Here is a 26,155-nt window from a genome sequence, read left to right on the forward strand (position 1 = left end):
AATGATGATGTCCATAATATCATCTTGCGTAAATCCTGCAGGACTTGGATATTTCTCTAAAGACTGCCTTTATATGCAGGTTAGAAGCCTGCTTCTGCTTTTTTCTTTCTTACTAACACTCTGGGGAAAGCTTAAACCAAATCCTTCACTTTAAGCTGGTAAAATAGATCAGCAGAGGGACCTGATGAAAGTGAATAAGAAAATGCCAATAAGGGACTTTGTATCCTGAAGATTGGTGCTGTTTATGTAGCACTTAGCCCTTAGCATAGCTTTCCCAGTTTGGAGACACTCTGTGGATCAGCACCCACTCCAAATTATAGTTTAAAAGCAGCCATCTCCCAACCCCCGCTGTATATACCTTTTGACAGTAAGAAAGCCAAAGGACACATTACTTAAAAACAAAAACCATTTAATCAAATGGCATAACTCTGCTCCTCAACACACAGGTCTATGTCCTCTCACAGTTTACCGGTGGGAAGAGTGAATGTCACTTCCCTAAAAGATTCCAATTATTGCCATCCTAGCAAGCAGTCCCTTCTTGTTAGAGAGGAATAGAATTTTGTCCTCCTTGTTTTCCCTACTTTTTGAAGGACAAAATTATCACTAAGGTAAGTCAATAAATTATTGACTGCTCTTCTTTAGGAGGAGAGAATTTGCCAGCAGATGTCCAAATAATAGAAGGCTGTCCCCCACCCCCACACCTCATCACTATTATGTCGTGTGCCAGGCTTGTGTTCTGTTTTCTTAATTTCTCATCTATTTTCCCTTTCAGTTCAAGCGGTCTGTAGTGTATGCAATGTCACCCTGGAGGGAGGTCTCCAATTCTGTGTCCCAGAAATGAGCACTTGGCTCTGCACTGTTTTTCGTTTTTATCAGTGATTTGGATGAAAGTATAGTTATATATTTGTCAAATTTGCAGATAATGCAAAGCTCAGAGGAACTAGCTAACCTGCCACACCCACTTAGCTTTTTTGTTTTTAATTGGTTTTTTTTAGATTAACAGCAATCTAATTTCTCTCACCTCCTTCACTTCACTGAGAAAAAAAAAAGAAAAAATACCTTGTAACAAATATGCATAGAAGCAAAACAAATTTTCTCATTGGCTGTATACCAACACATATATATGTCTGTTCACTTCTCTGTGCATTTGTTCATATAAGTCTTTCCATGTCTTTTTGAAATCATCTATTTCCTAATTTCTTAGAACTCCATGTTGTTCCATCACATTTGTATACCATAACTTTTTCAGTCTTTGTTCTAGTGATGGCCATCCCTTTAGATTCCAGTTTTGTTTTTTTTTGCCATAACCAAAAAAGAAATGCTACAAATATTTTTTTTCACATGTAAGATCTGTTCCTATTTCTTTGATTCTTTTTGAGTACAGGTTTAGCAGTGGTATAGCTAGGTCCAAGGACTCTTTAGTAACTTTTTGTGTTTAATTCTGAATTGCTTCCCAGAATGGTTGTATCCATTCACAGGTTGACCAAAAGGGAATCTATGTGCCCGTTTCCCCATAACCCCTCCAACATTTATCATTTTTTTTGGTAATTTTTGCTAATCTGATGGCTACGAGGCAGAACCTCAGAATTGCTTTAATTTGCATTTCTCTAATTAGGAATGATTTGGAGCATTTTTTCATTGTTTTGAAATGACGAAAAGAAGTAAGAACAAAGGGAGCTTAGCTGTGCCTCAATTTATACTACAAAGCTGTAATTTTCAAAGCTATTTGGTCCCAGTTAAAAAACAGAGAGTCCAATTAGTGGAATTGAGTAGCTACACAACATACTTTGTGGGTCTAAGGATTTGAACACGTAGTTCTTAGGGAAGAAACCCAATATGCAAAATGCTCCAAATTAGCCCTGGAGTTTTCCAAACCAAAAGATCCCTCCTTGGCCATCACTTCCCACCATCCCACTTGGCCACTGTGCTGTTTTCTCATATACACACACACATACATACATATATACATACATATGAATACATTACACTGATTCTTGCTGCTACGAATATTTTGGTGTGTACAAGACTTTTCTTTTAGTCTTTGTCCTTCTTGGGGGTTTATGCCAAAGAATAGTTCAAGGATAGATCATTAATTTTAGAGCAAAAAATTTTAAGAGGAGAGAAAAGCCTAAAAAACAAGACATTATACATTGGCCTGGTGATAGATGCAGGATTAAGGAGTAAAACTGGCAAAATTTGTTGTGGTGGTGGTTGTTGTTATGATTGTGGTTGAGTCATTTCAGTTTTGTCTGACTCTTTGTGACCCCATTTGGAGTTTTCTTGGCGAAGATATTGGAGTGGATTGCCATTTTCTTCTCCAGCTCATTTTATAGATGAGGAACTGAGGTAAACAAGGTTGAGTGACTTACCTAGAATTACACAGTTAGTAAGTGTCTAAGGCTGAATTTGAACTCATGACTATGTCTTCCTGATGCCATGTCCAGTGCTCTATCCACTCTGCCACCTAACTTCCATTTCTTATTTCCAGCCTTGCTACCTCAGCTGATAAAAGGTCAGCAGTAACCATGAAAGCTTATAAGTGATGTGAACATTCACTATCTATGCAGCCAGCAGTATTGAGAGTCAGTAAATGAACATTTATTAGACATCAATAGTATGACAGACACTATGCTAGATGTCTGAAGAGAGCTGAAAGAGTCATTATCTTGTTTTAGAAAAATCTTTCTCTAGGCAAGTAAAGCCTTGAAAAAAAGAGAAAAACCCAGAAAATTTTTTTTTTTGCCAAACCCTAGAAGATCCTGCCACATGGAACGTAAATATTATGACCACGACAAGAAAAATGATCAACTATTGGCAAATTTAGTTAGATAAAGGAAACCACTAGTGCTACATGTAAGCGTGAGGAGAGCAGATGGCAGAAGGATAAATGAAGCTAAAGATAAGCTGTTAAGAGTTAGAAAGTCTCAGGACAATACAAATAGCTCTTCTTTAATGAATGAAATCTCAGCTCCTGCTCCAGGCACCATCCAGCCTAACCTACACTAAGCACCCTCAGAATGTGCAAAGGTATGAGTCTAAATTCTGAAGTGGGGCATCATGCTCTCAAGCTTGTACTACATACCTTCCAGGGACAAAATAGAGTATCATTTATTAAAATGCTTGGAAAAATCAAAAGTGTTTGGGCGAAGAAGGTTGGTAATCAAGGGACACTGATCAATTAAATCTTCCCAGCCTACCTAATGAAATTATAGAATGTAAAGAGGAAAGTAACCAAGACAATGAAATATAAAGGCTTGCCCCTGCTAGGCTCTGAGTGGCCTATTTGATCCTTGTAAAGGACAATAGGGGACACTAGATGGTGGCACAGTTGATAGAGTGCCTGGCCTGGAGTTAGGAAGACTCAATTTGCTGAGTTCAAATCTGGCCTCAGACACTTACTAGCTGTGTGACCTTGGGCAAGTCACTTAACCCGGTTTGCCTCGGTTTCTTCATCTGTAAAATGGGCTGGAGAGGGAAATGCCAGTATCTTTGCCAAGAAAACTCCCAAAATGGAGTTACAAAGAGTTAGATGCAACTGAAACAACAATAACAACAAAATATCTGTATGTCTATATCTGTAAAGATATAGATATGTAATAGGACTTTGAGAACTGACTGGCAACTTGAGTGTTGTACTTCAGTAGGACAAGCATTCCCTTTCAGCGCTGAGATTGATTTGCATTTCAGGGATCTCTGAGCCAGAAGGCAGATGGTGAAGTCATACACAGAGGTTTTAAAAGAGACATCCATAGTCTGTGAGAGAAAAGACTGAAGGGAAGGAGTGGGGACTGCAAGAACTAAGCAGAAGCAGTAACAGTGGGGATGGTATCCAAATGAAGCAAGATATTAAAAAATGAAATTATAATGAATTAAGAGTTCTGGTGTCATAGTGGATAGAGAGCTTTCTTTTAAGCCAGGAAGAAATGGTTCAAGTACCAGTTCTGGGCAAATCACTTACCTTGTCAGTGTTCTACAAAATACTCTAATACTATAAGTTGAAGAGGAGGGGCAGACCTCCATTGATAAAGGCAGTTTCTTCATCTGGGAATGTTCTATACCAGGGGTGTAGAACCTGTAGCCTCGAGGTCACATGTGGCCCTCTAGGTCCTCAAGTGTGGTTCTTTGACTGAATTCAAACTTGAAATCAAAAGGATGCACTTGAGGACCTAGAGGGCCACATGTGGCCTCGAGGCCGAAGGTTCCCCACTCCTGGTCTATACTAATCAAATCATAGTCCACTATGTCTCCCCTAAGAGCTCTGAAAAAAAAAGTTGGAAGGAGAATGAATAGCTTAGAACTGAAGATGAAAAATCTTACCCAATAATGGAAAATTAGACTGAAGCAAGAAGAGCTCAGTGACTCAGAGAGACAATGAGAACTATTACTACAAAATAATTTTTAAAAATTAAATAAAATAAAAGTATTTGCTATATTATAAGACTCTCTGAAAACCATTTCCAAACAATCAACTTGAATATGGTATTTCAGTAAATCATAAAGGGAGTTTACCCAGATTTGTTACAACCAGAAAGCAAAATGAAACTAAAAACCCCAAAATGAAAACTTCCAGGAATGTCATAGCCGAAATCCAGTTTCCAGGTCACAGAAATTTTTTTTTCAAGAAACTAGAAAGATTTCAAGGATCCAGGAGCCACAGTCAAGATCACAGAAGATCTAGAAGTCACCATTTTAAAGGAGAGAAAATCTTGGAATCTGATATTCCAAAAAACCAAAGATAAAGACAATCTTTAAAGCAAGTTTCTATGATAAAGGTGTGAAATATGAAATATGTTCTGGGGAGCTGATTCAGACATGCAAGAATATGAGCCATTCTCCAACTGATACATGGTCAGAGCATACGAATAGGTAGTACTCAAGGGAAGAAACCTAAGCTATCAACAACCATAGGAAAAATAAAATGCTCTAAATCACCAGTAATGTGATAAATGCGAATTAAAACAACTCTAGTTTTTATCTCATACCCATCAGTTTGGCAAAGATGACAATGGAAAATGACTATTGTTGAAGTGAATATGGGAAGTAAGATATACTGGTGTACTGTTGCTGAAACTATGATTTGATTTGGTGTTCTGAAAAGCAATTTGGACTTTTGTCATACGGTTCACTAAAGTATGAGTACCCTTTCACGGAGGTATACCACTACTAGGCATATACCCCAAAGAGATCAAAGAACTCATGCGTACAAAAATGTTGAAGAGAAGAACTAAAAACTAAGGGAGGGGTATGCCTAAATATTGGGAAATTGTTGAACAAATTATGGTATATGAATGCAATGGAATACTATAGTACCTTAAGAAATGATAGAAAGGATGCATTCATAAAAACTTTGGAAGACATATATGAACTAGTACAGAGTGAAGTGAGCAGAACCAGGAGAACAATTTATTTATACAATGGCTGCAAGTTTGTAAAGAAAAATAACTTTGAAAAACTTAGAACTATGACAAACACGTTGACCAACTAGGACACCAGAGGACTGATGATGAAACATGGTCCCTGCTTCCTAACAGAGAAGTAATGGGCTGCACCTGTTAAATGAGGCACTTATTTTTGGACATGGCCAATTTGTGGGTTGGTTTTAGATGACTATGTTTCTTTATTACAAGAAAAGATTGTGGTAGGGAGAGAGGAGTGTAATGATACTAAGGGAAATAAAACGAAAGAAAGGAGTGTCATTGAAGGATTCTAAAAAAATCACAGAAGAAAACAGAATGCAGTTCAGGGGAAGATATAAACAAACAGTACATCTTTGACAATAGTACGGTGAATCTGTTATATATATTTATTTAAAAATCCATAACCTGTATACAATTGAGATCAACAGTTTTATATCTAATCCTCTTTTTCTATTCCTCTTTCTAAGCAGAAATGTTCATCTTTATTGGTGTTTTCAAGTTCAGAATAACCAAAAATAAAAATAAACAACCTTAAAAATACAAAGATGTTTTTGTCTTCTCTTTGCAAATGAATTCATTTTCTCCTCAGTCTTTCTGATTGTTCATTTCCAATCGTGGCAACATACTGTGCTTTATAGTTCTAGGAGGGTTGTTGTTCGGTTGTTTGTTTCATTTATGTCTGACTCTTCATGACCCCATTTGGAGTTTTCTTGGCAAAAGATATTGGAGTGGTTTGCCATTTCCTTCTCCAGCTCATTTTACAGATGAGAAAACTGAGGTAAACAGGGTGAAGTGACTTGCCCAGAATCACACAGCTAATAAATATGTGAGGTCACGTTTGAAGTCAGGAATATGAGTCTTGCTGTCTAAGACATCTCCAAAGGTCTCACGATGGAAAACGCTATCCACATCCAGAGAAAGAACTACGGAGTTTGAATGCAGATCTAAGCATACTATTTGCTTTTTTTTTTCTTATGTTTTGTTCTGTTTCTTCTTTCTTGTGGTTCCTCTTATTGGTTCTAATTCTTCTTTACAACATGACTAATGTGAAAATATATTTAATAGGAATATATATGTAGAGCCTATATCAGATTGCATGCTATCTTGGGGAGGGAGGTGAGGAGGAAGGTGGAGAAAATTTAAAACACAAAAACTTATGGAAGTGAATGTTGAAAACTAAAAATAAATTAATAAAAAAAGAAAAATAAAATAAAATAATCATAAGATGTTAAAAAAAATGAATCTTCCTGGCTCCAGGCCTAGCACTTTATATGCACTGAGCCACCTAGCTGCCCTCTGGGAGGATAGAGGTGTTAAAGGTTGGAAGTGATTGTTGACATACACAGCCCAGTAAAATATAGACACTCAAGAAAAGCCACCCAGGAACAAGAGTCCTAGCATTGCCTTGCTCTGTTGGCCCTATTCTGCCCTGACACTCAGAGGTTTCATCTGGTTCTCCTTGCCTTATCCCCATATGGCAGCACTTGGACTGTGTAGTTCTATTTGAGGAAATGGGCTAGATTAATCAATTTCTCAACCTCTCCCGAGCTGTGGCTTGGGGAAATCACTTAAACTCTCCAGGCTTGAGTTCCCTTATCTATAAAAGGAATGGGTTAGACCAGGTGGCTTCTGAGGCCCCCTTCTGTTTTGAATTTGTAATCCTGAGATCCCCAAATCCCATCTTCAGCAGAAGGTTAAGTTTCCAGCAATTCTATGAGGCTTCTGGTGTTTTCTATTGAGGAATAAATTGGCCGGGGCGGGGGGGAGGGGGGGGGGGGGGGGGAGGGATGATTTTTTTGTTTTGTTTTGTTTTGTTTTGTTTTGTTTTGTTTTGCTTCTGTGTTCTTAGGGATAGTGACTAACTATAGTGTTTGGGAAAATCTTAGGGAATGGATAAATCCTAAAGACCAAGACAGAGCTCTGATATTAAGCTAGCAAGGTAGAAACATGTCCATGGGTTTACCAGACAACCGTTGGCTGTGTATATGGAATCTCAGATAAGAAACTGTTAAAATCAATTAGGACATCAGTCTTTTCCTACACATACAAAAAGGAACTATTGAAAAGTTAAAAAGAAAAATTAGAAACATATCCACATATTTTTGTCCGTGCGATGTGAAATATTAGAATGTTTCAAAATATCTAGATGTTTGTCACCATGTAAACAAAATACACAAACATTTGATCCACTTTTTCATGATTCATCTTGCTTTTTGGCCTTGCTTAAGACTTTCCCAATCATAATTTCTTTTCTCAAAATGACTGATCCAATGCCCCACCTCTTTAGTTTCATGCCAGGGTGCATCTTACTAGTTCATGTATTCCTTGGATAACTATGGAATGAACAGATTCAGCTTTCCCAGCTTCACAGATAACTTATTAGTGCATGTACTCTCTACTAGCATGAAGTCCAATCTGAGATAAATATGTCTTCTAAGACCTGCAGTAATCTTGACATTGCTGGCATCCTAAGTGACGAAATAGTTTCCTTAATCACTGAAAAATATGCTTAGAAAATGAATAAGAGGATATATTTCCCTCCTCTTCCCAGTGTCAGCCTTAGGAGGAAAAAAATATGTGTCCATGGGATTGCACAATGTAGACTTGTCTTTTCTGTTGAACCTTAATAGGATTTTGGAATCAGCATGCGGAATGAAGAGAACTTGAGATCACAATAGAAGTTAGGTGGCACAGTGGATAAAGTGCTGGGTCTGGGGTCAGGAAGATGAGTCTTCCTGAGTTCAAATCTAGCTTCAGACACTTACTAGCTGTGTGATCCTTGGCAAGTCATTTAAATCTGTTTGCCTCAGTTCCCTCATCTGTAAAAATGAGCTGGAGAAGGAAATGGCAAACCACTCTGGTATCTCTGCCAAGAAAACTCCAAATGGGGTCACAAAGAATCAGACATGACTGAAAATCACTGAACAGCAGCAGGATCATTTAGCTTACCTATCTACCAGCTGCCATTATGTATCAGTCCCATCCAAGGTGACTGAGAAATTGTGAGGTGTGTTAGAAAGAGGACTGGATTTCTTTGACCTTGGGCAAGGCACTCGACCTTTCCGGACCTCAGTTTTCTTATCTGTAAAACAAGGGAATTAGAATAGATGAACCCTTTGAGGTCCTTTCCAGCTCCAAAACTTACAATCCTTATGTTCTTTGAATTTCAGGGCCTTCATCTTTAGGGAACATCAGAGTATAGTGGAAAGAAAAATCCAATGTTGAGACCTGGTTCAAATCCTCTTCCTCATACTACCTGAGTAATATTGGATAAACCTCTTAACCACAAAAAATATTTGTCAAGTAACTCCTATATAAGTATATTTACACCCCCAACAGAGAGACTATAATCTATAGTCTATAGGCACTATACACTATAGGCTTTCTTTTGGGGATATAAAGAAAGGAAAACAGGTCCTGCCCTCCAGTAGCTTATATTTTTTTTTAAAAATAGATTTCTTATTGATATAATTTGTTTTTCACAATACTTAGAGGCACATTAATGCATTACTGGTGGAGCTGTGATTTAGTGCAACCACCGTGGGAAAACCATTTGGAATTAGGCAAATAAAGGGACTTAAAATGTTCAAACCCTTTGACTCAGAGAATCCATTACTAGATCTATGTCCCAAAGAGGCCATGGACAAAAAGAAAGGCCCCATATACATCAAAATATTTACAGCAGCATTTTTTTGGTAGTAAGAAATAGGAAACAAAATAACCATTCAATTGGGAAATGGCTAAATAAATTGTGGTACATGAATATAAAGGAATGTTATGCTTCTGTAAGAAATTGTGGACTTGGTGAATGTAGGGAAACATGGAAAGACTAATGAGAACTGATACAAAATAAAAGTAAGCAGAGTCAGAAAAAAATTCACACTATGACACTAATAATGTAAATGGAAAGAAAAATGCTATGAAACAATAGAAACTGAATGTTGTCAAATTATAAAAATCAAGCTTGGCCTTAAAGAAGAGATATATGAAGAGATATACTTCTCTCTATTCTGTTGGAAAGGTGAATGGTCTTTGGTTGCATACATTGAATATAATGTCAGATTTTTTTTTTGATATGTTGATCAGTTTTGCTGAATTTTTTTCTCTTCCTCTTTTTCAAAAACTTTGTTATAAGGGATGTTTGTGGAAGGAGAGGGAAAGATATAAGGCAAAATGTAGATGATATGAAAACAAAATAAAGTTATTATTTTGGCATTATATCACCTGTGTTTCCTTTTGTATCCCTCTTTCTCCCTTCCCAGAGAGCTATCCCTTATAAAATCAAAGAATAAAATTTTTAAAGAAAAAAACATAAGCAAAAGCAATCGACACGTCTCCCTTTAGCCTTCCTAGAGAACCTTTTCTTATAACAAATATTTTTTTTATAAAACTAAAGGAAGAGGAGAAAAAAATAAAACCAATCAAAAAAAATTGTATGCAATGCTCTGCACCTAGACACTACCCCACCCATGCAGGAGTTGGAGCAGGTGTCTTCATATAACTCTTCTTTGGAGCCAAGCTTGGTCTTTATAATTTAGCAACATTCAATTTCAGTTGCTTCCTGATTGTTCTTCTTTCCATTTGTGTTATCAATCCCATTGTAGAAATTGTTTCCTAGATCGGCTTACTTTGCATCAGTTCACTTAGGTATTTCCACGAAGAGTTTACATTCTTTTGGAGATTTCAGTATGTAAACAGATAAGTAAATACAAGTGGAGAGAGGGAGCATTAACAACTAGGGAGATCCAGAAAGGGTTTGGCAGCTGGTTTGAGCCATGAAGGCAGTTAATGTTGATAAGAGAACAGAGCCTCTTGGTTATCTCCCCTTCAAAATGGGAGATAATAGCACCTGTTATTACCCTACTGGTTTGCAGTGAGGATCCAATGAGAATGATAGTAAAACACCTTGTAAACCCTAAAGTGATATAAAAAAAACTAGCTAATATTTAGTAATGCCCTCCCTAGGATCACAGGCTGTCAAGTTTACTACTGATCTTCTGCACCAGCTTGGGAGGAGGGAGAAGGAAAGGAAAACCTCATCACAGGTAGATTTAAAAGTGAGTTTTCCAAAAACGTTTGTCTGCCAGAAGGGAAAGCTCAGTTCTTCCAAGTCGAATAATTGTGCCACTGAATGACAGGGCTAATCCTTCGATCTCTTGCTTTTCTTACTTCAGTAATGAAGATGTTTAATATCTCTGCAAATAGCATGCTGAAACTGTAATTTATTAAATAGTACTCTGAAGTACCATTTGCACAGTGGCAGAATTGGATTAATAATTCAATTTGATTCAATAAGCATTCAGTTAATGGAGCCGATTCTTCTTCTTGTGTAATCCTCAATGCATTCCTCAGTCACAAAGAGGAAAAAAGAGATGAGAAGAGCCTTTTTGGAATCTCAGCAGGGGGAAAGATCCTGGCCGTGCTCCTGGTGGCCTGGCTGTACCAGGCAGTAGCGCACTCATTGAACACACAATTAGCGCAGGGAAGAAAAGTCCTGTGCTCAGAGGAATGTAATGCTAAGTGCCAAGGGACATGGGGCAAGCTGGGCCTTTATTGCATGGTTCCTCCTATGCCTGTAGCCTAGACAGAGTCAGGCTCACCAGAGTTAGGAGGGGGTGACAAGCCCTGTCCCTATGGCCAACAGTGGCTGTCCAGAGCTTCATGGTCAGTATTATCAGCTGGGGCTCACTGTCCGCAAAGAGATCTCAAGAGATCCATGAACTTGAATAGGAAAAAAATTACACCTCTATTTTCACTAACCTCTAAATGAAATTTAGTATTTTCTTTATTATTTTTAAAATGTTATTCTCAGAAGGAGTCCATAGGCTTCACCAAATTGCCAGACGGGTTCTCAACAAAAAATGGTGAAGCTTCACAGTTTTAAAGGAAACATGAAAGAAACTAAATGCCAACAAAGCAAAAAACAAAACAACCATCCCCTCCAAATATGACAAATAAAATATTGGCAAAAATAAAGTAAGCCAGATTATATATAAGTATCAGTATCATTTAGGTAACCCCCTCCTTCACAGTAGAGCTCCAGAAAAGCTACCCCAGATTCAAGACATTCTGTGCATCAGCAGCCCCCTCAAAACCACAGGTCATAATCCTCCACAGATGTGTTTACTTCTACCAACCAGCTGCAGGACAAAAAGCTATTTCAGTCACAGAGTTTGAAAGTTAAAACAGGCTTTGGTCAGTGGTCATCTCCTACAATGTATAGTTAATGGTATTCCCATGATATCATACCCAACAGATGGTCATCCAGTCTCTGCTTGAAGATCTCCCAGGATTGTGGATCTACCATCTTTCAAAGCAGTCCATTCTATTTTTAGACAACATGGCCAATAAAATGAGAGGTGAAGATTCCACACTCCCATCCCCTTGTGCACATAGGATACTCAGACCTACAGGTTAGCGTGTCACCAGTAGAACACATGTGAGCATGGAACATATGCAGAGGGTACACATATAAGGAACACATTTAGTCAGGGGACATGTATAAAGGGGGGACACACCAAGAACCCATGTGCACACATTTGCAGAGCACATGTAGGGGACATGTGTGGCTTAGGCCCATATATGGCATCTTTATCAAACCTCTGATTCTGTCAAACTGCCTGTGCTCTCTGATGACATCATTACAATGCTTTCTACTTCTATCCCTTGGGGGTCACATTTCCATTTTCCATTGTTCCCAGTCATTATTATCTCTGCTAGCCATCTCTATTGAGCTATGGTCACCAAGCTATTTTTGCTACCATTACTGGGGTGAAATGGTTAGAAAGGCTCTTGCTGATAGGGCCAGGGTGAAGCTCTTTTTGGGCATACCCCTGAGGGCTGTGAGCCACCACACCCAGCCAAATAGCCAACAAAAGTCAGTTGAATGTCCAAGATGAAGAGTGTTTACTCCTCCTTTTTTCAGATCCCTTAAGGGAGAAAAAAGAGGCCAAAAATTGGGGTCAGAACAGGGAATTGAATGCAGGTCTCTTGACTCCTAGGCCAGGCTCTTTTGGTCAAGCGGCTGAAATTTATTCTTCTGGTATAGTCAAGTTTCAGTCCTCATCACTGGTCTTTCCAAAGAACCAGCCATGGTTTTCATAATTCAGGACAAACAGCTGAGTGGGAAGGGGAGCCTTTTGACTCACTGACTCAAGGTACAATTAAGACATCTTAGATGTCTTAATTCTGACCTCTAAATCCAAGCACATTTAATCCCTCTTCTGTACAATAACCTTTCAAACTCTTGATAGCAGTTATCACCATGTCTCCCACTTCATTCCTCATTCTCAGAGTTTTCTCTTCTCTGGGATAAATATCCTTGGCTCCTTCAACCAATCCTTAATTTCTGGTCCTCTCATCGTCTAGACAGTCCTTCTCTGGGCATATTCTAGCCAGGGCAGCTAGGTAGCTCAGTGGATAGAGTACCAGGCCTGAATTCAGAAAGACTAGTCTTCCTGAGTTCATTTCTGGTCTCAGACACTTATTAGCTGTGTGGGCAAGTGACTTAACTCTAGTTACCTCAGCTTTGACCTCATCTCTAAAATGAGCTAGAGAAGGAAATGGCAAACCACTCCAGTATCTTTGCCACAAAAGCCCCAAATGCGGTCACAAAGAGTTGGATGTGACTGAAAATGACTCAACAGCGGTCCATCTAGTCCGTGTTCTTGAAATATGGCACCCATATCTGAACACAATTCTCTAGATATGTTCTAACCAGAGTGATATATAATAGGAAAAATCGCTTCTCTTCTTTTGGACATTATGCTTCTCTTAATGCAACCCAAGACCATGATAGTTTTGTCTGACCAATCACATTGTTAACTCAGATTGAACTTGCAGTACATTTTCAACTGTAGGTCTTTCTAGCCACCTCCTCTCCATCTTGTACTTGATTCGTTGATTTGTTTAATTCAAGTACTAGACCTTTCTCTAGCTCTAAGTAGATCCATTGATCATTATTCTTGGTTCTGCTTATTCAACCAATTCTGAATTGAACTAACTGCATGACTATCTAACTCATACCTCCCTATCTTGTAATTAGGAATTACTAAATTGCTGAGATTTATTCTTCTGAGATATGGGCAAAGCTCAGTTCTCTTAACTAGTCCTTGTATACAGAATGAGAAATTTTTATACCTGGGGTGAATACCACAAATCATGTTCAGAACAAGCAATAGACACTTTCTCTTAGTTTAATAGAATTGGGGGTGGAGAGTAGAGTGGGGTGGGGACACTCAGCAGTGTGTGGTGAGACAGAAATCCCAGGACATCAATCTCTGTGACCAACCCCTGTGATGACCCCAGAACCTCATGATGCTGTTCCTAAGGACAGAAAAGAGACCATCTGGTGGCTTTGTACTTTAATAAATTAATCATGATGAGAAGGTGCTAAGGTCATTGTTTCTTCACACTTGCCACCAAAAAACATGATTGGGGTATGGAGGGTATAGAAAGGTAACTCATAGCAAACTGATTGGTACTTTGGGGAAGGCACTAATAAAAGACCTTAAAGCCCTCACCCTCAACCCCAAAGCCCAAATTTCAAATTAGAACATTAGAGCTTTAAAGCAACTTTGTTGTTGTTGTTCAATCACCTCATACTCTTTGTGACCCCATGGACCATGCCAACACTGTCCACAGTTTTTCTTGGCAAAGAAACCATAATGGTTTGCCATTTCCTTCCTCCAGTGGATTAAGGCAAAAAGAGGTTAAGCCACTTTCCCAAAGTCACACAGCTAGTAAGTGTCTGAGGCTAGATTTGAACTAAGGTCTTCCTGATTTCAGGCTCAGGGCTTTATCCACTGAACCATCTAGCTGCCTCCCAAAGGGAATTTAGGGATCACCTAATCTAACTCCTTCATTAGGAGAGGAGGAAACTGAGCCCCTAGAAAAGGGAAGTGATTTGTCCAAGGTGATTAACAAAGGTTTATTCATGCCCTACTGAAATTGAGGTTGAGTTGGGGTGGAGTCCAGTGGAGCCCACTTTTGTTTTATTTTTTTTTGTTTATTATTCACTATTATTAAATCTTCTGAAATTTACTATTATTAAACCAGGAGTGTGGAAAGGAAGGAAGATTAAAAAAAGATTAGCATATGTCCTTTAATGGATTAGTAGTCTTGGTTTAATTTTTCAACTAGATAAGACCATAAATTTAGGCGCAAAGATAAGCCAGTGAGAAGATTTCTGCAAAATTGGAGAGATGGGGAGGAGGGAGAATGAAGCCAAGTTAAATCATAGTCAAATCCATGACATCCCTAAATTCAGCACTGTGATTATTTACTTTTCTTTTAAAATCTTACATGAACCTACCAGAAATTTCATTGGAATGGAGGAGCTCCCTCCCCATCAGCTCCTCACTATAGTGGATTGGTAACTTACCATGTTGAGAGGTTAAGTGACTGTCCCATTGTCTCGCGTCTGTTAAGTGTCAGCTGTAGGACTGGAACCCAGGTCTTTCTGTCTCCAAGGCCAGCCCTCTAACATTATGCTACATTGCCTTGCTAAGTAGAAAATACACTTAAAAACAAAAGATTAAGTCATACTGATGGCTCCATTTTTTGGACAATAAATGTGTTTATTTGTTGGCTGTTAAGCCCAGACTTAAGAGGATGGAGTAAATAAACGTCAGTGAGGAAGAATTTAAAATCTCCCTTCTGGGTGTCATTAAGCTAGGATTTGTCCATATCTACTAGACATGACTTGGGTGAGATCCTGACAAAAAGAAGGATATAGAAAATGATTTGTCCAGTTTCCCTGGAAATATTGTTTTAATTTGAAGATTTATTGTTGCTGTTGCTGTTGCTGTTGCTGTTTATAAGAACTAGAGAGGCTGAATTTTTGTACCTTTGTAGGCATTCTGTAGCCTTGTATACCATTTTCTACACACGGTCAATCCTTTGCCCTCATTCTTCCTGTGCAACTTTTGGCCTGTGCAGAATCTGTGTATGCATGCTATCAAAATATCCAGATGAAAAGTTACAAAGTCAGCCACACTTTACATTCATGCTTTGCATGGTGCTAAATCCTAGCATTGGGCAGTCAGATTATACCACCCTCTTCTCATTCTTGTCATTACCATCTACCAACCTCTAGATTCTTCTCCCAATCTAGCTTCTTAAATGGTTTTGTTTTATATACATTCATTTTAGTTTGTTTTATCATTCTCCAAACATTGGGCATATATTTTCCTTCAAGTCTGTGACCCTGAATAAGTCCCTTAACCTCTATGGGCCTCAGCTTTCTCATATTTAAAATGAAGGGGCTGGGCTAGATGGTCTCTGAAGTCCCCTTTAGTTTCAGATCTGTGATTTAGGTCCATCATTGATTTAACTCTTAATATCGCTTGCAGTTTTCCTTTCTACTCCATGTATTCCCAACACTCTAGGGGTCTTCAATATTTATGTTGATAACACTTTTAATATTTTTATTGTGACCTCCCATCCCTTGACCCTTACTATTCCCTTGATCTAGCTCTGTACTCAGGATACACTTGCCTCCAAACCTAACCTTGGTCTGCTACTTGAATGATTGTTTACCTATGACAATTACTCTGCTCGTTACTCTACCCCTTTTCCTCTACTACCTTCCACTGTTCCTTACCTGCCCATCTTCAATTCTGAGTTGGTTCTGTCATCTGACTCACTCACTTCTTCAATAAAATAGTTAACAGGAAGAAGTAACAAAACTTTGGTCAATATCAGTGGCTGATGTAGGTACCACACTATCTTAGGGACCATCCACAAAAATTCCTTGATGAGTGTAGCTTTTGTAATGAATACATAAGTAAATGCTTCCACTGCTGAACTGAGCTGACCCATGCTATGCTGGACTAATACTTCACTGAACAGAGCATCTCATCTGGATAAGTTGATGTGTCAAGCTTCTGCTTCTAAATTGCTCCTTTACTCAACTTGGCTTGCCTCTGAATGGTGGGTGTAATATCCTAGCAAGACAGCTAGGTGGCACAGTGGGTGAAGTGCTGGGCATGTGGTCAGGAAGACCTGACTTCAAATGTGGCCTCAGGCACTTACTATCTGTGTGGATCAGGGTTCAGATTCAGCCCTTCTTCACTTCAAGTCTAGCTCTATATCCACTACATTAGGAGTTTTCAAAGTGTAGTCTAGGGATCCCTGGATATCCTCGAGATCCTGATGGGAGACCCATGAAGTCAAAACTATTTTCATAATAGTGTTAAGACATTTAAATTTCTAATATGTTGTTTCTATTGTTGTTGATTCATTTCAGTTGTGTCTGACTCTTGGGGTTTTCTTGGCAAAGATACTGGAGTATTTTGCCATTTCCTTCTCTAGCTTATTATACAGATGAGGAAACTGAGGCAAACAGGGTGGAGTGACTTGCCCAGGGTCATACATAACTAGTGAATGTCTGAGGTTGGATTTGAACTCAGGGCTTCCTGACTCCAGCCCGGGTGGTCTATCCACTGTGCTACTTAGCTGCCAAAAACTTCTAATATGGTAAATATCAATAGATATATCCCACATGAACAAAAAACTCTTTATGATGCTCAATAATTTTTGAGATAATAAAAGCATCCTGATACAAAAGTATTTGAGAACCTACTGAACTCTGCCACCACCTGGCAAATAATTGTTAGAAATTACTTTGTTTTATAGCTCACAGGGTCACAGATTAAGAGCCAGAAGTCCCATTTCCATATTATTATCTCCCTAAAGCTCCACAAAGACAAGAAATTTTAAACATCTTTTCAAATTTTAAATAATAATATCAGTAACAACAATAGCTAATATTTATGCAGTATTTTGAGGTTTAAAAAGCACTTTTCCCACTTAACACCTAACATGTACTTTGTGCATTTTAATATGTCTTGTTGAAGGTCGCAAGCCAATGATTGGCCAACTTTTCTCCTTTTCTTTCTTTTTTATTTTATGGCTAGGCAATGGGGTTAAGTGACTTGCCCAGGGTCACACAGCTAGTAAGTGTTATGTGTCTGAGGCCAGATTTGAACTCAGGTCCTCCTGAATCTAGGGCTGGTGCTCTATCCACTGCACCACTTAGCTGCCTCAACTTTTCTCCTTTTCATTCAGATGTTTTGGTGTCATGTAGACACAGCCAGGAAAGATTGAGAATGACAGATGGATATCTTGATACAGAATTTTAACTTGGACAAGATCTCTGATTCTGACTCAAAAACATACAGAGAATGTGGCTTCCATGTTAGCAGAAATCAAAGCCAGCCAAAAAGGAGATGAAAGCCAGACAAGAGTCTGGGAAATTTGTCAAAAAGATTTTTAAAAATTTCGCTCACTAGAGATGAATGATGATGTTACGGCAGAGATCAAACAGGCATTGGAAATGAAAACTGCACGGGAAGCAAAGGTCAAGGATTGCAAGAGGACAGGCAAAATTAAAGAAGACTTCACTGAAACAAGCTGACTGGGGAAGTATTTCTGAAAATCAAGAGAGGCAGAAAAGAGGATTTTCTGAACAGTTTGATCTCTTATTTTTACCTGTAAACTAGGTCAGAATTTGAAACTTGGTTGAAGCAAAGAGCAAATGGACAGCAAATTATATTTAAATTCAGTGCAAGATTTAGTGGGGGTATTTTTGAACAGTATATGCTTTAATAGTTAACAGAGGTGAGGAACCTTGCAGCCTCAAGACCACAGGTTCCCCACCGCTGATTAAAATCTTATATAATGGAAGTGACAAAAAATTTTAAAAGGACCCAATCTATATCCTACCTATCATAATAATAACTGACATTTATATATGCTTTTAGATTTACAAAGTGGCATATGTACATACTTACATATATGCACACATACATACATACATACATGATCTTTGATTCTCATAAAAAGTTTTCATGGTAGGTATTAGAGGTATTTTACAGATGAGGAAATTGAAAGTCAGACAGGTTACAACTTGCCTATGGTCACACAGCTAATAACTGTTAAAGGTAGGACTCAAATTCAAGTCTCTCCTGATCCCAAATCTGTCCCCAAACTTAATGCTTAATACACAACAATGACCTCTATGTGGTTTCCATGCGTATAGCAGGCACTTGATAAATGCTTGATGACTTGACTATAGAGTTATTAAATTGTAAGCTCCCTAAAGGTAGGTACCATATTTTGTGGCTTATCTAAACATTGTGTTTCTTCCATTGCCTGGCACAGTGCTTCGAGCACACTAGGTACATCAAAATACATTTGTTGAAGTGGATTAATGAATTGTGCAGCATCATGTTAGTGATTAATTTAGTAGTAATAGGAATGATGGTAATAATAACATTAGCATAAATAGCTCAATTAACATGCTAAGCCCTAGCTCTTGAACAGATATGAGGAACAATAATAGTAGAATAAGATTGATTTCTTTAGCAGCCATATCAAGACCTATCCTTACTAGCTACCTGTGTGACCCAGGGCAAGTCACTTAATCCAAATTGCCTCAAAAAAAAAGACCTGTGATCTGGTTTACTTCCATACCATAATGATTACGGTAAGCATTATTGTATACATGGGAATTGGAGGGGTATAGAGGATAGAGTGGTAGATTTGAAGGACCTGGATTCAAGTCCTTGCCTTGGACATATTCTATTTGTGTGACCAAATAAATCACTTAACTTCTATGTACCTGACACAACTATCTCTTTTGTAAAATTGCTTTTCATTTAACAGCCATTTGTTTCTTCTCCCTCCAACCTCTCTCCAATTTAAAAGGGAGAAAAAAATCTTTGTAATAAATGTTCATAGTCAAACAAAACAAATACCCACACTGTCCATGTCTAAAAATAGGTCTCATTCTGCATCTGAGTATATCATCTCTTTTCCAGTAAATGAGTGGCATAGCTCATCATTAGTATTCTAGAATTATGGTTAGTCATTGCATTGGTTAGAGTTCTTAAGTCATTCAAAGTTTTTTGCCTTTACAACATTATTATTGTATACTTTGTTCTCTTGGTTCTGTTCATTTCACTCTGCATCAATTTATACAAATCTTCTCCGGATTCTCTGAACCAATCCTTTTCATCATTTCTTACAGCCTGACGTAGCTTCTTACCTTCATATACCATAATATGCTCAGCCATAAATCTAAATAGACACCCACTTCATTTCCCACCTTTTGCCACCACCAAAAAGAGCTACTGCAAATATTTCTTTACAAGTGGCACCTTTTGCTTTCTGTATGTCTTTGATCTTTCTAGGGTATACACCTAGTAGAGGTGTCACTGGGTCAAAGTATATGTAACTTAGGGGAAATAAATCCCAATTTCTTTCCAGAATTGCTAGACCAATTCACAGCTCCACCAGCACTGCATTAACATGCCTGTTTTTCCACAGTCCTTCCAACATTTATTATTTTCCCTTTTTCTTTTTCATTGTAGCTGATTAAATGGGTATGAAGTGGAACTTCAGAGTTACTTTAATTTCCATTTCTCTAATTATTAGGGATTTTGAGTATTTTTTTCCATATGGCTATAGATAGCTTGGTTGTCCTCTTTTGAGAACTTCCCCTTAGAAAACTCTTTGAAATCATAAGTTATAGATGAGTCTTCTTATACCTGAGAAATCTCAGGTCCTTGATGTACTGTGTGCATAAAACTAAATTACAAGATGAAATCAATATCTATGTGCCTTCTTTAATGAAATCTGAAAGGGTGCAGTGCAGTTTTGTCTATTTTCTGAAGCGCTGTCAAATTTCTTCCTTTCCTTCCTTCCCTACTCTGAAAAGCTATTCAATTAATCACTAGAGATATTTTCAGTTTTCCTTGATGACAAAGGACACATGGTGGCACAGAACTTCTATATTCCTGTGGCCATGGTTATCCAACGAATTGATGGATCAGCACCCTCAGATTGTCCAAACTGACAGGTCCTAGTGCTGACATAGCCTCAGGGTCTGACCTTGAAAAGAATTCCTTTAGAACTGGTAGACTGTCAAAGCTCTGGTTTCTGGATTTCAAAATTATTATGTTTTGTTTTTGAAGGCAATTGGGGTTACACACACTGCCCAGGGTCACACAGCTAGTAAGTGTCTCAGGTCGGATTTGAACTCAAGTCCTCCTGACTGCAGGGCCGGTGCTTGCATTCCAAAATGATTAACCTGTGAGGTGAGCTTGATACAGCTTTGTCTGCTTAGAGCCGGGAGCCTTTGTCTAGCTGGGTAGCTCTTATCAGGTGCAAACTGAATAAACATATTCACAAATGAAAAGCATTTTGTCCTGTTGGAAATTGTCTGAGTACTAACAGTTTTCGTTTGTGTTTGGTTTTTATTATAACTAATGACCAACAGAGATGTAACTGGGGACAGCCAAAAGCTCTCATACGAACAGGAAAGGGAATTGTAAGGATAAATGAAGGAGGCAAAGAAATAGGAAGCTGACTTACTGTCCTGTGATTACTTTTTGCAATGTCATTGTATGTGGGTATGACAGGATGTGACAATACATTCAGAATATGCTGATTTCAATGTTTCTGGGAGCTGCCTTTTTTTTTTCTTTTTGGTTAGGCAATGGAGTTAAGTGACTTGCCCAGGGTCACACAGCTAGTGAGTATCATGTGTCTGAGGCTGGATTTGAACTCAAGTCCTCCTGACTCCAGGGCCAGTGCTCTATCCACTGCACCACCTAGCTGCCCCTGGGAGCTGAATTTTCACAGAAGATAATCTGACCACACGACCACACACACACACACACACACACACACACACACACACACACACACACATTCCACACGCAATCCTCTTGCTCTCTTTCATCTTTCCACACAACTGACCCAGTCCCATTCCTCTAGGGTGGCATACAAGCTCCTCTGTTTGACCTTTCAAGTCCCTCACAATGTAGTTCCAACCCACCCTTCTAGTCTTATTATATACAGTCTTCTCCTTCATATATCCTATGGGTCAGCCAGTCTGTCCTCGTTGTTCATCACACACAATGTTCCATCTCCACGTCTGGCCCTTCACATAGGCTGTCCCTGTGTTTACATAGACACTTCATCCTATCTCTATTTCTTAAAATCTTTGGGTTTTTTTTTCAAAGCTCAGTTCAAATACCAGCTCCCATATGAGTCCTTTCCTGATTCTCTCCAAATACTAGTGACTCTTTCCCCAAATTACTTTATATTAATTTTTTATACATTTGGTATATACATTATTATGTACATCTTGTCTTTCCCATCCTCCTATAGAACATGTTACTTGAGGTAAGACCATCTCATTTTTATCTTTGTGTCTCCAGAGCCTAGAACATGCTAATCTTTTAAATGTTTGTTTACTGGTGAATCGAATGATTCATCCTGTGCTCAAAGCTACTAGTACCAAAAAAGAGTCAGTCAGTCGACAGACATGTGCCGGCACCATGCTAAGTGCTGCATCTGTATAGTCTGTGTACAACATGAGACTAGGACACATCTGTCCATTTCCTTGTGCAGAGAGCACAGCGATTTTTGGTCATTGCTGGGGAGTAGAGCAAAGTGCAGACGAGAAAGCAACTTATAACCCAATAAGGGCTAGCCAGAGGACATCTGCAGCTCCATAGGGAGGTAAGAGACAACATGAGCGGAGTTGCCATGACTTCATGTTCCCCTGAGGGAGCAGCTAGGTGGCACAGTAGATGGAGTGCTGGGCCTGGAGTTAGGAAGGCTAGAGTTCAAATCCAGCCTCAGGCACTTACTAGCTGCATGACCCTGGACAAGTCATTTAACCCTGTTTACCTCAGCTCCTCATCTGTAAAATGAGCTGGAGAGGAAATGGCAAACCACTCCAGTGTCTTTGCCAAGAAAACCCCAAATGGGGTCATGAAGAGTTGGACATGAATGAAAATGACTAAAAAGCAACATGTTTTCCTGGCCATGAAGGTTCCTTAGGTATATTAGGGTGTGTGTGTATGTATATAAATATGCATATACATGTATGTGTATATAGGTACATATACATATATGTATATATGTGTATATTTCCCCTATGTATTTGATTTTTCCCCGTATACCTTATGTTTTCATGTCTTCCAGTCACATGTGTGACCAATGTATGTCCCCTTCCCCATTGATGGTATGGTAATCCATGGGACAATGTAACTTTGAGAGTATAGGAAGAATTTTTATTATCTTTTATTTTTCTATGCCATTTAATTAAATGTCTTTTCTTTTTAAAATGTCTTCTGTTGACTGGTAAAGGAAGTGCGTTAGTGGGGGTTCATGCACTAAAGATTTGAATGGATGTCAACCCACAATGTGCTTTGAACCTAGAGTAGGTTTCAGGGGACCTGCATGTGGGAAGAGATCCAGCTGCTACACATAAAAAGGACAAAATTAGAAGCAGTGTCTAAAAACTAAAACTTAAATACACAGTAAGAAAAGAAAAAGAAACATTTCATAAACTTAAATGTTGAAACTTAATACAAAATAAGAAAAGAAAAAAAAGCATTGTCATGTGCACCACAGAATGTAAGAGAGGATTCAAAATATACTGCAATAATTTCCATTTCAAGAGAGCCTATATAATAAATGCTATGCATTGTGTTGAGAGCTGTCCATCTTTTCTTTGCTTCCTTGTAAGTTTTCTTTCATTCAATTAAAAACAGTTTTGAGAAAATGGGGGTTGATGAGTGTCCAATCAGAGAGAGCCGGCCTAGCAGAAGTGAATGGTTTCCCCTTTATTGTCTATGAAAGAGTGGAATTTTGCGCAGAACAGAACTATCTAAGTATATGGTCCTTAAGATTTGTCAGTTTCTGGTCTCTTGATGTAGGGAAGGGAAACTAAGGTAGAAAGGAAAAAGATTTCCTTTTAAAAAAATAGAAACCTAACATGAGGTGACTGAATTTATAGCTTCTTAAACTAACTGGGGTTTTATTCTGTCTCTTTAAGCAAGTCTTTACGAGGAACATGCAATATTATTGTTTTATCTTGAATAGATTGACATCTTTCTTCTTGCTGTTCAACTTTCTCTCAGATTGTGATTAATGTCCAAAGCTCTTGGGCCTTCCATTGAAAGAGTTTAAATAATCCAACACTTCACTAATCTATTGGATGTGTGATTTGTTTCATCTATGTAAACATTTCCTCTAATGATGTTAATCATCACCTATCTATGACCTGCCCATCTTGTGCAATTATCATTTATTTTTTTCCATAAATATTTTTTTCCAAATTTTTAACATGAAATTAAAATAAATTTTTTCCCCATAAAAACTACAGAAGTTTCCACCCAATGTGGTCCTTGCATTCCCTTGACGTCACAAGGATACTAATGGAACTCAAGGGCTTTCCATAAATTATCTCTTACTCTCACCAAGTAATAGGCCTATTGTCCCATTTGCTTAACATTACTTTTTTTGAGCGATGCCTTACAGCCTGAAGCCTCACCCACCCCCACCCTTGATTATTCACAACTCCAGTTGTTCAGAGACTGTAACGTTCCATGGTTAACAGCCATGCAACATAGATGGAAGAATATGCTTGTGACTATATATATATATATATGCATACATACATACATACACATATACATATGTATGTGTATATATGTATATGTGTGTGTGTGTGTATATATATATATATATATATGTTATATATGCATACACTTCCTTTCACAAAGTGTCTGCTTCCCTAATTCACCTCCCTGGGTCCCTGGTCTACCTCATCTCCTGATCAATGATCTCTCCATAGTGTGTTGAGGAGGCGCAAAGGTGACTACAAGAGGAAATCAGAGCTTTTGTCAGAAAAAAAGTGATGCTTCTATTGTTACTCTTTGTTTATTGGATGCGAGGTCATGTATAGACATATACCCAATCCAGCTCCTACACTTTAATATCTTACAGAACTGACAGTGAACGTACCAATATAAGAACGACACACAGTTGTATGATTGCTTTAAAGTTTGGTTTTAGTTGTTGATTTTTTTCAGTTAAATATGTGTGTGCATAAATACATAAGCAAATAAATGTGTATGTGTGTATAACATGTTAAATTCAAATACCTTGAATTGCACTCTCTATATATTTCTATTTAAAATATTTTAATTAAAAATTAATATCTTTTGTTTTTCTATCACTGTATCCTTCCCTCTCAAAGAATCATCCCATATAAACAAAGAAGATTTTTAAAAGTGGGGAAAAGAAAAAGAGGAAGAAGAGACAAAAATCAGCAAAATCGATCAATGCTGCAAATGCACGCTGTTTGCGGCACTTGTGTGCCTTTTTTCCATTCAGAGGGGTGGGGTGGGAGTGTCTTCCCATATCCCTTCTTTGGAGCCATGTTTGCTCTTTGTAAGTTTGCAACATCCACTTTCAATCGCTTTGTGGTTGTACTTTCTATTTACATTGTTGCAGTCATTGTTTACATATGTTTTCTTGGCACTGCTTACTTCACTCTGAATGAGATCATGTACTTATTTCCATGTTTCTCTGCATTCATCATATTTATAGTTTTTACGGTCCAGTAACATTCCATTGCATTCATATACCATAATTTCTTTAGCCATTTCCCAACCAATAGAAATCTACTTTGTTTCCAATTTTTTGCTACCACAAAAAGTGCTGCTCTGAATATTTTGGTGGCTATGGGGATTTTCTTTTTATCGTTGACCTTCTTGGGGCATAACCTAACAGTGGAATCTCTGGTTCAAAGGGAATGGATGTACTTTATTTGCATAATTCCAAATCACTTTGCAAATCATGGTACTGATTCACAGCTCTACCAAGAGTGCACCATCTTCCTCCAGCCCCTCCAACATTGGTTCTTCTTGTCTTTTGTTGTCTTTGCCAACTGGCAGGGTATGAGATGAAACTTCAGTGTTATTTTGATTTGCATTTCTTTTATTAATGATTTATAGTATTTTTTCATATAGTTATTAATAGTTTGCAATTGTTCCTTTGAGAATGATTCCTCCAAAAATCTGCATCTCTTTTAATGTTGTTTCATATGGTTAATAGTTTGCTATTCTTTTGAGAACTGTTTATATCTTTTGACTACTTGCTATTGGGAAATGACTTTTGGTTGTTTACTTATATGTATACATATATGTGTATGTGTGTATGTATGTGTGTATGTGTATGTATATCTGCTATTTGTCTACGTATCTTAGATATATAGACCCTTATCTAAGAAATTTGATGTAAGGGTTTTTCCTATTTGACCACTTTCCTTCTGATCCTAGATGCATTAACATTGCTTGTTAAGAAGTTTTCGCTCCTTGAATCTTATTCTCATAGGATGTGGCTTAAGGAGGGAATAACATACACAATGGGGTATGGAAATCTATCTTACTCTGCAGGAAGGTGGGGGGGAGGGGACAAGAGAACAGGGGGTTGATAGAGGGTAAGACAGATTGAGGGAGGGGATAATCAGAAGCAAACACTTCTGAGGAGGGACAGGGTCAAAACAGAGAATAGAATAAATGGGGGATAGGATGGGATGAAGGGAAATATACTTAGTTTTTCACAGCAGGACTGCTATGGAAGTTTTTTGCATGACTACACATCTATAACCTGTATGGAGATGCTTGCCTTTTCGGTGAGTGTGGGTGGGGAGGGAGTGAGGGAGAAAATTTGTAAACCAAAGTTTTAAAAACACTTGTTAAAAATAAAAAAAAATTTTTAAAAAAGAAGTTTTCACTCTTATGTAATCAAAGTTATCTATTTCATCTCTTGTAATTGCCTCTTTCCTTTGTTTGATAAAGAATATATCTCCTACCAATAGCTTTAAAAGGCATGGGATCTTGTACTTCATATACTTTGAATAATATTTT

The sequence above is a fragment of the Vombatus ursinus genome, unplaced genomic scaffold, assembly GCF_900497805.2.
Source record: "Vombatus ursinus unplaced genomic scaffold, bare-nosed wombat genome assembly UNPS02011700.1, whole genome shotgun sequence".
In the NCBI taxonomy this organism is placed as follows: Eukaryota; Metazoa; Chordata; class Mammalia; order Diprotodontia; family Vombatidae; genus Vombatus; species Vombatus ursinus.